Here is a 13,580-nt window from a genome sequence, read left to right on the forward strand (position 1 = left end):
TGAAGGATGAATTTCCACCCGGAGGAGGAGGAGTGAAGAGAGAGGGAGGGAGGGCAGTGTCTCGCATTCTCTGAATTACTCCACCCTCCAAGCTGCCCCCACCCTCCCCTCAGCGCCGCCACCTCTCCACCAGTGGCCTGCGCGCGGGGGCAGCACTTATTATTATTATTCTGTGTTTTATAATTAGTTCTTTAGTTTTCAAGCCAAATGTGTGTGTAACACAAATCTACCAGACAAATACACCAGATAGGAACTGGATTTCAAAATAAAATACAAAATATAAAAGTTTGTTTGCATTTCATTTTTCAAACAGTTATTAATCAGTAAAATTACAAATCAGTCAAAGGATGAAGTACAACATCCAAATAAGATTAAGATCTGCGACTCCAAATTCTAGTGAACTTAATTCAAACATCCAAAAGTTAAAAACGTGGAAACATATCAAATATAGGACAGAACAAGAAAAAATAGAAATGTACAACAAATAAAGCCACAGTCTGATGTGAGGTGTTCAGGAAGTTCGTTTCACACCGCAAAGATCTACAAGCTGATTCTGGTTCTCAGCGTGGGAGCGCAGACTGAGCCTGCGGAAATGTGCGAGCGCATCTGAAACGTAACTTGGTCTGCTCGTGCTTTTTAAACCAGTGAAAGGATTTTCAAGTCTGTCCTTTGAAACACAGCAAGGCGACACAGCTTTGTGAATGTGCGCGTTGCTGTGGTTGAACCTGCTGAACGCCAACACGTGAGCGAGTTTTCCTCCGTCTAAACGAAACTCAGACGCGCAACTATTCCAGGATTTCGGTCCTGATTTGGAGATTCTGGTTTTCAGGTGGACTTCAGTCTTTTGTTGCAGCGGATTTAGGCACTGATAAGTACACCTGTGTGTCATCAGCAAACATATAAACAGTATCTGAAATCTGAGCAGGAGCGAATCAGACGCTGAGGTTTGGTTTGTTCAGATTCATCACTGCAGTCCAGTTTCGCTCCAGCTGGTCTCCGGAGCAGATTTTGCTGATTTTACATTAGTTTTCATTAGTTCATTCATTTTAATTATTATCACACAGAGGTTGTTTGTCAGAGGCTAATATTAAAAAATGCATCTTCACCTTTCCTACTTCTCACTTTCTGCCTACAATCATCACTGTTCTTCCACGCACTCTTCTTTCTTTCAGTCATCCTTCAAACTGTCGCCCTTTTGATGGCCTATCTCATAATTATTGAAACGCACCGTTATGCATCAGTTCCCACACACAGGCGTGTTGTGGGCCTCCCTTCTTGTTGTTTTGCGTTGAGAGATCTCGTTTTTCTTCGACATGAACGCTGGAGTCTCTGCGGGAGTCTCAGTCGTGTTGGTCTGTAAGAGCGACGCCACACGTCCACCACAATCCCAACATGACAATAACTGAAACGATTACGATGTTACATAAAGAACATGAAGGGCTTTCTGTTGGTGTTGCAGAAACGATCCTTACTCAGAAAAACCAAGAACAAATTATTAAAACATGTATGTAAAAATATCCTCCGTGATGTGGATGAAAAGGCCATAAGTCAATATTAGCAAGTAAACTACACACACTTGCATATATGAAGTTAAATGTAAATGATGTGGAGATGCTGTTTGCACCAAAATATACTAAAAGCGCCTAAAGTAAAAGTATATATTATTTAGAATCATGTGCATATTGTTGCCTTATAATTATTCATGAATTCATTAAGCTGTTCATCATTTCAATGTTGCAGCTGGAAATAAATACATGTATGATAAACTGTAGTTTTATTTACAGCACTGGATTTAAACTTTGAAACGTGCTGATTGATGAGTGACAGTTTTAAACTAACTGAGAGTCCTGCTCGATCTCTGGCTGGCTCCCTCCTGTTGCAGCGCAGCCTCAGGTGAGCTTCCACACTGTTCTCTGTCTTTATCTGTGAAGCGTTCACCCTCTAATCATGAGCAAATAATCAATTTGTTGACTCAACGCCTCCTCCGGTGAGCTGAGACGCTTATGACATTGATCCAGGATGTGAATAATCATCGTGCAGGGCTTGTCGATATCTGTGCACGCAGTTAAGTCTTAACAGCTCATAATGAACAAGATAATATCTGACATTTAACTTTGACCAAATCCTCTCATATTTTGAATTCAGCTTCTTTTATTTTTCTATTGTATGACAGATCCAGACAATACCCACCTGTCTGATGTTTGTTAACCATTTCTCGTCTCCATTTCCCAAATAAGTCAAACTCTGAGGCACCAAAGAGAGCTAAAAACGCTCCAAGTCCCACTCCAGGAAAATGATCTGATCAGAAATAAATCACACACTCCGCCAACACTTTGGGCGTAAACAAAGACAGAAAACTGAAGAGCAGGTGGGAGAACCCTGACCTCAGCTGACGTAAAGTGATGAGGTAGCTGGTGGCTAGCTGCAGAGCTATGGCCAGGCTAATAGAAAAGATCCAAAGTTTAAGACCACTTGAAAAATGGCAACTAAAAAAAATCATATTTTGCATGGTTGGATCTTAACAAGGTTCCGAGTAGAGCTTCAACATGCAACAAGAAGAAATGGGAGTGACACAAAACATCTTTTTGAGCATGCAGTTTATTGAAAACAACTGAAGCACATTAGCAGAGGGAAGCTGGAGGATGAGGAGTCAACTGTTCCCAGTAAAAGTTCATGTTGAGGGTCTCTGAAGGGCAGAAACAATCTCAGTCAGCCTGAGAGAGACTCTTTGCTGAAGCGATGGGCACACCGGGAGCTCCTGGGCTGCACCCTGAGACTTTAACTCAACAATTTGCTGCACATGAGCAGAGCTGACAAAAAGATGCAGAGGCTGAGAATGATGGCTGAACAGTCAAAGAAGCTCATCCAATGTTTGAACCAGAGACAGAGTCGATATATTAGAACTTAACGAGAGATTTGTGTATAAGAAGAACCTGGTGAGAGTGAGGAGGAAGAACTCTCTTTTAACAGGAAGCAACATGCAGCAGATCCAGGCTCTGCTGGTCGGTCGGGGCGAAGAAATGAGAATAAAGCAGCCCTGTGATTTCAGAGCTTCTCTGCAGCATAAATATTATCTGTGCAGATGTTTTCAGAGAGGAAGCTGAGCTGCTTTTCAAAAAAAACCCTTTAAACTGCGTCTGCGTGGGGCCGGAGGCTTTGTCTCCATGCCTGCATTGCTTGTGTTGGCTGTATGGACAGAGTGAAGGCACCTGCAGAGGTTTTATGCGTGTGCCTGCATTTCAGCACTGCGTGAAATGAGGCTGATTGGATATAAAAGCTCAGCTAAGTGTTTTATGAGATCATAAAATCATTTTTTATCCGTAGTAAAAGCCTCGTGTTTCTAGGAGAGGGTCTGAACTGTAACCTCGCACGATGGGACCGAGGCTTAAAAAACAGACTTTTGCTTGGAGACGTGTAAATGCTAACGCCTTAACGTCTTTAACCCATTGTTTGTCGCATGGCGTTGAGTGCTATCCCGCTAAAGGTGCCGTTAACGAAGCAGAGCTCTGATTGGAAGGTCACTCTCCAAAATCTGAGCCAGCGATGAGGAGAGAAGCGAACACAGCGCTGCTCAGGGAGCATAGGGTACGTAATGATGTGAGCGTGAAGCAGGGTGGTGATAAATGGACTGCGTGTATACTGTGCCTTTATCTCAAGAGCACTTCAGAGCACTCTCGATGTCTCGCATTGTTCTGATGGCACAAACGGCGTTTCATACATCACACGAGGCGCCGAGCAGCGGGAGTAGGCCGAGGCTCACAGCAGCTTCAGCTTGGCCAGTTTACTACTCGTTTCATGGAAACTAAGACGTTAACACATAAGAACTGAGGAGTAGTTTGTGTCATTCTGAGAATATTCGTTTATCCATCTCTCCATTTTCTCCTTATCTGATTCAGATTCAGACGTGTCAGGAGTCTTCGTAATCAAGTCATAAAATTACTGACGCATCAGCGGTTGATGCATCAGCGGTAGAGAGGACGGTCGTCATTTAAACATCTGCAGCTTCTGGATACGGAGTCTGTGAGGAAGGCGATGGCAGCCAGAGTCCTGCATGCACTGCAGCCCCAAACCTTTCTACACGTTACGCATGAAGCATTACATCTGAGGCCATAAAGTCAGACTTTAACCTGTCAGCTCGCATGTACAAAGTCCATGTGATGCAAAACAGAACAGAGCAGGTGATCGACTGGTCTGAGACTCTGAACCAAACAGACGGTGATTTTCCAAAAACCCTCCAGCGAGTGTTTGGTGTGGAAACGGCTCATTTGTGCCACTTTGGTCCTCAGTCTCAATCTTTCTGTCAGCTCCCACAGCTCGTAGACAGAAATGATGGTAGATACATACGTCCTGTCTCTCTTCAACACCACAGACCTGTAGAAGTGACTCCTATGTCTGTGACTCGGACCTGGAAAAACAGAAATGGATGGAAGAACGAACCGACTGCGCTGACATCGAGATCAAATCAATGGCTAATTCTTGATTTGATCTCGATGGCACTGCACCAGTTCTCCATCTCTTGAAGGAAATTCCACATTCACATCAGTCTGGAACGCAAATGTGTTTTCTCCTGTAAAGTTGAGGGAAAGTTTTCTCTCTGCAGTGTTTAAAAAGAAAGCTCTTTGATGGCGTACTGTGGTGTACTGATCTGAGCGCAAGAGTCTGTTGTTGTGCTGGTCTTCTGCACCTGCACAGATGTTATCTTTGTGTCGGTGTTAAGTGGCTGTCTGTCCTTTAGAAAATTGCTTTCATTTAATACGGCTTTGTTCTGTCATTAAATCCGCAGTACGAGATGAGCGTAGGTGTCACTTTTAAGTAATGCATGTTTCATTTCAGAGTGAGTGAGATGTGAAACTTCAATCTGCTCATTAAACGCGCTTCATTTCATTCGTGTTTAATTGGGAGTTAAGTTTTCTCAGATCGGCGAGTAGGAGTGCAAGGCTGAAACTCACACTGTCTGCCCTGTGATGACTCAGCGATCACATACGAAAGTCTGGAGGTGAAAGAAAAGTTGAGTACGGTGTGTACTTAGCTTCGACGGTGCTCGGGACATCTCCGGACATGAAAGCGTCCACTGAAGTGGAGCTGCCAGAACCAGCGGAGGCAGTTATGAGTGAGGGGGCCGAGGGATGAAACGAATCTGGAAAATTGTTGGTATTTTGTCCGAGAACTAGGCCATCTTTGAGAGCGTTATTATAACTGACAGCAGACATTGTCCCAATTGTGCAGAGACAAAAAATTGTTCCGTGCCTCTCAGGCTCCGTCAGATAACTGGAAATGTATTGTTAAATGCCGCAAACAAGAGAGGCGAAATTGAACAATTGACCAATTCATCGTCAGAAGCAGAAGTTTCTGTGTCACTTGAAGGTCTCCGTAGGACTTCAGGAGTCACGTGGGGGCAGATGAGTCAGTAAAATACTCACCGATGCAACGAAAAGTAAAAGCACAAAGTGAAAGAATTTTAAGTGGCTATAAAAAGCCTCCTCATTCAGCAAAACACAACTTTACTGCTCGTGGAGTAAAATTGCTGTACTGAGAGCTTTAGGCAGAGGCCAGCCGACTTCACGTGGTCGAGGACTGCAGGAGCAGGTCCAGGGAGGCTGATCTCACTGTCTTTGGAGTCCTGAGGAAGATGGAGCTGAGGTGATGCTGAGTATCTGCAAGATGACAGAAAAGCAAAGGAAAGAGGCGGGCAACTGTTAAAGGAAGTTAGAGGAATATTCGGGCTTTGCTGCTCGGCCGTGGTCAGCATGCTGCTGCTAGCTTTGTGTTAGCATCACAGACTGTGCACAGAGGAGGTTAGGAGCCCCGTCCACACAGAAGCATTCGTTTTGACCAAGTTCACCTTCACCTTATTACCCCCTCCCTCTTGTTCCTGCATCATCTTTGTGTCTCCGGTTGGCTCGTGCGAATCTGGTTTGCTCTTATTCTCCTGACTGTCTGAACTCCGGCTGTACCTAATAAATGGACCGCCAGCCTGCTCGTGCTGAGTGCACAGAGCAAACACTCGCCCCTGGAAGAGGTATTCATTGCTGCTAACGTCGGGAGACAGGCCATCTTTACCGAGGGGGGTGGTGTTTCAATATTCATGATGGTACATGACAGAAGTGTGGATGAGAGGAGAAATAGGAGTAAACCAACACCGCGGAGGCACAAAGTGGAGTCGAGAGAGCCGGGGAGGGCTGGGGAGAGCACTATAAAGGATATCGAGTCTGACAAAGACAGAGAGCGTATAAGAGCCGGAGCGCGAGGCACCGAGAAAGAAGAAGATCATAGCGAGACCTGCCACAAGTATAAAGAATGAGAGGAGACAGCAGTAAATTGTATTATATTTATACTGCATAGAATAATTATCCTTATCTTCAAAAGGAACCTTCTGCTTTTCTTTACTTCCCTTCTTAATGCTGGCTGTTCAGATTAAACGTTGTCTCCAATAATGTGGGCGGTACTTTCTACTCCTGGATCAGGATGATGTCAGAAAGAGCTTAAATTCCAAACCCACCTGCTGCCCAAGCTTCCTGTTTAGGAGGGGCAGCCAAACAGCAGAAGGTTGGCTTGAAGGGGGAGGAGCTAAAACAGCCAGTTTCACACAGAGGGAGACAAAGAAGGATTATTTTGAATTGAGAATCAAGCAAAGCTGCTCTACAGATTTGTTTGTAGCTGTGCATAATCATAACCACCTCACTACAGTACAGAGCGCACTATTTTCTGGAAATTTCCAGGAATGCTCAGCTTCTGAAGCCATCTTCAGAAATCCACAAATGACAGCTCGGCAACATCTGAAGCTCGGTGATTGGACGTTTCTTAACGAGTGACTGAACATGTTTATACTTAAAGGAGCTGCTCTTTCTAATGAAGCTGCTCACGTCCGGAGGATTCAGCCAGGAGATTTTGTGCTCGCCCACCAGTGAACATTGTCTACACACAAAATAAATAACTTGCGTTTTTAGGGAGCTGGCTGTCCACCGTGACGTCCCCTCGTTTCCAGCTCTGCAGATTGAAGACAAAAAAGCAGGTTGTCCACAAAGAAACTGAGCCGGGGGGAAAGAGGTGGGACACGTGGCTCTAAAATCGCACAAACACACTGGAGGGGAGAAGAAGGCAAATCTCTGCAGATGCTCAGCTCTCCGTCTCAGACTATGAATGCAGGGAAGGCGTCAGGCGAGCCGGGGCCTCGTCCGTGCCGCTGTATCTAATGAAAAGTGACAACTCCCTTCTCCCGGAAAGCCCTCCTGTTTTGCTAGGCTTCAAATCCGATTTGCTTGCCCTGCCGCCACCAGCAGCACCACCGCCACTTCCCACACCGTCAGCAGTGCTCCTCATCTCTTTCCTCTCAGCCTTCTAATAAAGTGCTCCCCAATTTTGCTGCCAATATATACTTATTATATTTTAAATATTGTAATTGTCCTGCAGGGAAAGGGGGGAGACGGCTGGCTTTAAACGTGTAATAATGTGAGAAACTGTAGGCGGTGTGTTGCTGCTGAGCAGCAGATGTTTGGGGAGAAAAGCCGGCGAGGCAGAGGAACGCTGCGACGTTGTCATTTGAGAGATAGCAAGTAAATTGATTATTGAATGGCAGGTATTCAGAGCGTGTCAGATTATCTGATGAGCATGTGATAGGAAAACTTCACAGTGCACTCAATCAATCTACAAGAAAGATAAAGTCTCCATCCTCGGTGGGCGTCTGTAGGTCGATGAGGCGAAGCAGCTTTGGTGTCGGCGTATCCTGCGGCTTACAGACGCGCCGCATACTTTGTTTTTGTTTCATTAATACTCCAGCGTGTTCGTGCCGCAGCCACATTTATGGAAAACCTTCTTTTTAGACTGGGTGCTGGCTGGTTTTGTGTTTTCTTATTGAGGATTTGGATAAATGTGGGCTGTCCTGTGACTAAATAAAAGCAAGGCAATGTCCTCTGTGTGTGTGAGTGTGTATTCATATCTTTGTGGGGACCAAATGTTGGAAGTTTACTGCAGTTGTGGGGACCAGAATCCCGGTATGGCAGTTTTGGTTTTAGTGTCAGGGTTACAATTGGGCTATGGTTAGGGTTAGGTATTCATTTTTCATGGTTAGGGGGAGCATTATGTCAATTAGATGTCCCCACAACACATGAATACGTGTGTGTGTTTTCCGCTTGTGTGCCTTGTAAAGCAGCGAGTCAAACTGGCAGTGCAGGATACAGTATGTGGGTTAGGGTGCCGTCCTCCTCGTTAATATTTCATCTCAGGCCTGACAGAATGAAACGGGGCAGAGAAACACAGAAGGCCTAATGTGACGGAGACTCTGCGTAACACGGCGGGATGTGTGTGTCTGTGTGCAGTTTTGTTTATGTTTTATTGATTTCAGATTGTATTGTTGTGCCTGGTTTTTGAAGCTAATGCCTTTGTGTGTGTGTGTGATGGTACACGTACACAGGAACGTACGCTTCAGGTTTCGTCAGCAGGTCTGTCGTGTGCAGGTAACATAAACAGATCCCAGCGCACTAAACGAGGGACAGACAGGGTGTCTGGGTGGGAGACGTCGGGACACAGTGTGAACTTGAACATTTGTGATGTACAGACCACATATGTTACATTTCAGTAAAAGCAATAAGGATAAAAGGAAGCTTCAGTTTGTCTTACAGTCTCAAACAACAGCCTCTATATGCGCCTGTATTCTCTTAGGTTTCACTCTTATTTCAGCACTTTTTGTGTTTCAGTTTGTATCCATAGACTGGTGTACCTTTTTGGAGCCATTATCCATGACAATTTTAGCAATTTTTACCCAATTATGGCACACATCTCCTGTGCCACTGCACACCATATTCCCCCTGTGCAACTCTGAAAGCAAAAACTATTTCTGAGTCCTGCTGCTTCATTTTCTTTGTGTGCTTCTCTGATAATCAGTGAAATCTGCTACGCTTGTGACTTTTTAGTGACTTCTAACTTTCCCAGATGAACATGACACAAACTAACCTTCTTCTGATTATAATAAAGGTTTTCCTTCACTGGACACTAGTCTTCATATGGGACGTTGGGACCCTGGTTTCACAGGAGCTGAAGATGAGAGAAGAGGTTCATCAAAGAAAACGTGTTTCTCAGTGTAAGAATTACAAAAACTTTAAACATTCATCTAAAAAACATAAACTCATCTGTGGAACTGAGGCCACGGCCTCCTGCCTTTCTAACAATCCTCTAATTATTTGGATTAAGCTAACCGATATTCTTCGTTATGGGGAGAAACATTCAGCAATTACAAAGAGTTGGAGATGCAAATCCTAAAATCAATCAACAAAAAGGAGACTCAGACTCTAATCTGACTCCAGATCTGTTCTTCGCACCATGAACGAGCAATTAAGTCGAGAGAAACTGGACCATAAGTCACTCTCCCTGCAGCTGACCTTACAAACGACATGATGTCTCAAAAATATACGGAGTATGAATTATAAAGGGCCGTAGGTGGAAGCCTTTTGCACAGCAGTGTTTGGCGGCACATCTCAGCCAAACCACTTCATCTATTCATTTATTCTTTCAGTGACTGGGCTGCAGGAATCTCCTTCGGCCGCTCACTGTGCTGCGGCCTGTTAAAGATTCAAGGATGAAGCTGTTCAGCAAGAGCTGCAAAAACAGAGCAAACTATCTATTAAACCAGGCGAGAAACTGTGTTCATTCCCACTGTTTGGAGGTGATAATTGCAGTAATCAGTGCAAACAGTCACGATTTGGGTGTTTGGATGGTTGGAAAATCACTGCGATAAAATTATGACTGATTTTAAGTTGAATATGAAGAAGAGGAAATTGAAATTCGGCTGTAAACACAAGATCTGAGGCATTAGGCTGCTGCGGTAACTGAGGCCAGAGCATCCTGGCAATATTACAGTGACCAGAGAATTACCATGTAAGAGAGAGCAGCGCTTTAAAGGGAAAGGAGAGAAATGAAAGCCGAGCTGAGAGGCAGAAACGATTCTGTTAAGTTGGAGATAAGAGCATATTGTAGCCAGCAGAGGGAGGGAGATACGGGAGAGGGGATATGATTCAGTGGGGACAAGGGGACGTGATGCACTTCTCCAACAGATGAGTTTTCAGCCTGTGCTGGAAGATAAGTTATGCTGGAGCTGGCCTGGAGGTGTCACAGCGCAGCTCAGATGCTCTGAAACGCTACAGTGGAAACAAAATCGGGGGATTTTCTACCGCAAGATAAAAGGTCGTTACTCCCGGCAGCTGATTGACGATTTGTCAAGTTACACAGGTCATCGATAATCCCGGGGCGCGGACTCATCAGCTATCGTGACCCTTCATCAGCACGCCACGCAAACAAAGATGAAGCTCGCAGAGATTTGTCTCAGTTCGTTAAAACGTTAAATAATGTCGCGTCATTTTTGGTTGATGGTGGCGACTAACGAGCGAATAACTCACGACACAATCTGCTTCAAAGAGAAGCTTCTTACAGACGCAATAAAATCCTGAAACTAATGTCACAAGATCGAGCTCCAGCAAATGTCCTTAAAGCTGCAGTGGACAGCACAAGTCACCCTTTCCTCCTCAGTGTCTCAGCTGATTGTTGCGACTGCTGCAATAAAACTGCTCAGACACAAACAACCAAAACAAATCAATTCAATGTTATGAAGTCTAAAAATATTCACTCGTTTTCAAGAATATCTAATAAACAGTTCAGTTCTGGCACAACTCCACCTACTTCCTCCACCTCCTGTATCTCCTGCACCCGTGTATAGTGAAAGCGTTCTATTCTATTCTATTCTATTCTATTCTATTCTATGGTGCACGGAGTGACACTTAAAACAGTCTCAGACATTTGGTATTTTCTTATTGAATCTTTACAAAACAAAGCAAAGCACACTTCCTGTTTCCTGCTGAGACTCTTATTTTGGTGAAGCTCTTCAGTTACATCTTTGTTTTTTTATGATTTTGTCTTTTAATAAAACTGACGGACATTTTATTTGGTGTTTTTGGAGTTTTTCGGAGACATTTTCTCGCCCAAGAAAGCACAAAATTATTTTCTAATAAAACTGGTCAGATTTTGAGCTGGTCTCTGTCAGCTGGTCTCTGTCAGCTAGTCTCTGTCCCAGTTTGCTCTGTCAGCTGGTCTCTGTCAGCTGGTCTCTGTCCCAGTTTGCTCTGTCAGGTCCGCCTGGTGTCAAATTTTGAAGCAGTTTAGCTTCATTTTTCAGTTTGCAGGTTATAGCTGCAGAAAAGAAAAGAAAACTAAAAGAAAAAACAAAGAAAAGGTAGGATTTTTTTAAATATGCATTACTGAAAGTCCTCCTCCTCCTGCCACTGAGACAAAATCTCCGAGGAGTGTTTAAAGCACCTTGCTGAATCTAAGTCAGGAAGACTGAAGGCACCTCTGCAGGCAAACGAGGGTCCAACCCACACCTATATGTGTGCCTAATAAAGTGTCTGGGGACTGCACACACCATAATACTTACTATATGCTCATTTTTTATGTTGATGCGCTGTGTTGGTAAACAAGAACGTGCACGTGTGTGTACATGTTGTGCGTACGCACCAGTGATCAAGCAGAAAAATTATGGCTCTCATGAGCTTCAGTCCAAACACACATTTATGATTTACTGCATGTGAGACATTTGTCCCGTTTGCACGGCTGTTGCATCACAGATCTGGGGAACGGCGAGCTGAGAGAGCGGATCTGCAGCCATCACCAAGGACACGGCCGCGTCGTTAAACGGCTCATATTAAGACTCGGATCAATAAAAGTGTGTCTGCTGTTGTGTTTTTATATTTGCTTCATTTAGATGTTCCCTGCTCAGGATGTACATGCATGTACACACATGCTAGCTGTAGTTTCACAGCTTGTAACTTTGTAATAAAACGATCTCGTTCTGCGTCTCCAAAGTTTGTCTTTTTGCATATTTTTTGCATTCAGTGACAGACTGCAAGTAATTGCAGTAACCGACTGTTTGCCCAGATGCTTGCCATGCAACACCACTGACCTCCGGGCGACCACTTTCAAAGCGCTCGTGTTGGTCCCCGGGTGGGAGGCAGCTTGTCTCCAAAGCTGCTTTGAGGACGGAAACTGACTGCGAGTCCTGCTCAGAAACATTTCAAATGCAACAACCACAGCTGTCCGGCGTGACCCAAGGCTAGCATATTCATCCATTAATGCTTTGCATGAATCAAACAGGCAGCGGGAGATTGTTTTAAAGAAGACTCGATTCATCTCATCATCAGTTTCTCCCTCCAAAGCCGCCCTCGTAGTTTTATGGTTCCCCTTCAGCTAATACCGAAACGATTAAATATTCATGCTGCGAAACAAAAGCATGTTTACATGCTGAAAAATAACAAGGAGTCATGTTTGTTAATCTCTTTTAGCTTAAAAATTAACAATAAACTTCTTTAAAATCTATAAATAAAATATTAAACGAGAAATACAGATACAGCTGATACAGACATTTATCAAAGCAATGATCCCACTTCATGGTTTAAGAACACAAAAACTGACTTTTGTAAGCAAAAGATCCAAGTTTGGATTAAAAGGAAAAGCCTAAAAATATCCTCTTAAAGAGGTTTGGATCTATAGCAAGAACAAACAACAGGAACATGTTCACAGACCTCTGTTAAGTAACGCTGGCTCTTTGCGTTAGCTACACGCAGACCCCCCAACAAAGGCTGGAAATACCCAGATTAAATCATCTATTCTCTGCTGGGACTCCTGTTGCGGCATGTTGGACGAACTGAAAGCTTTTCCGGAAGCTTTTAGGACAACCTGATAATAAGGAATTATAACAACCCGCTCTGAACTGCCTCTGACATTCCAGAGTTAAACTGAGGGATCACGCCCACCACCACAGCTGTGCTTGTCCTTACCTGTCTTCATATCAGCATCCACAACACAAATACCTGCCTGCAGGTTTAAAATGGCTTTGAGAACAAACATGTGAATTCAGAGACTCTCTCTCCTCCAGGACTTCTGTCTTTGCCGAGAGCTGAAGGAATGCCAGCATGTGCCGAGGAGCGACTGATTTCCAGCTGGGGTGTGAGCAGCGTGCCAGGCTGTCTGGGAATTATCTTGTAAAAGTGATGAGTATCTAACAGGGGTCTTTGGAAACAAACAGGGGTCTCGTGGCCTAATTAGCAAATTAAAGAGCCAGAGATCAAGCAGGGCTTTGACGGATGACGCCGCGGCTGTAGATGTCACCAGCTAATGCCCCCGTCTTGGCCCTCAGCTCCCAGCAGGCTCAAACACACACACACACACACACACACACACACACACACACACACACACACACACACACACACACACACACACACACACACACACACACACACACACACAGTCTCTGAGGTAACTCTGCACTCATGCAAACACACCGAGGCATTCGAGTGCCATCCATCCATCCATCTTCAACCGCTTATCCGAGGCCGGGTCGCGGGGGCAGCAGCCTAAGCATTCGAGTGCCAGGGATCCATAAATAGAAGGAATCCTGAACACCAGCGAGCGAGCACACACACACACACACATTCCTTCAGCACCTGTTGCAGGATCAATAACTATCTGTAGATACAATTGGCTCCTAGCTCCTAACCTAATCACTGCCCTCACAGAGACTGATGCAGCTCGTGCAC

This window comes from Rhamphochromis sp. 'chilingali' (assembly GCF_963969265.1).
Source record: "Rhamphochromis sp. 'chilingali' genome assembly, chromosome: 9".
Lineage (NCBI taxonomy): Eukaryota > Metazoa > Chordata > Actinopteri > Cichliformes > Cichlidae > Rhamphochromis > Rhamphochromis sp. 'chilingali'.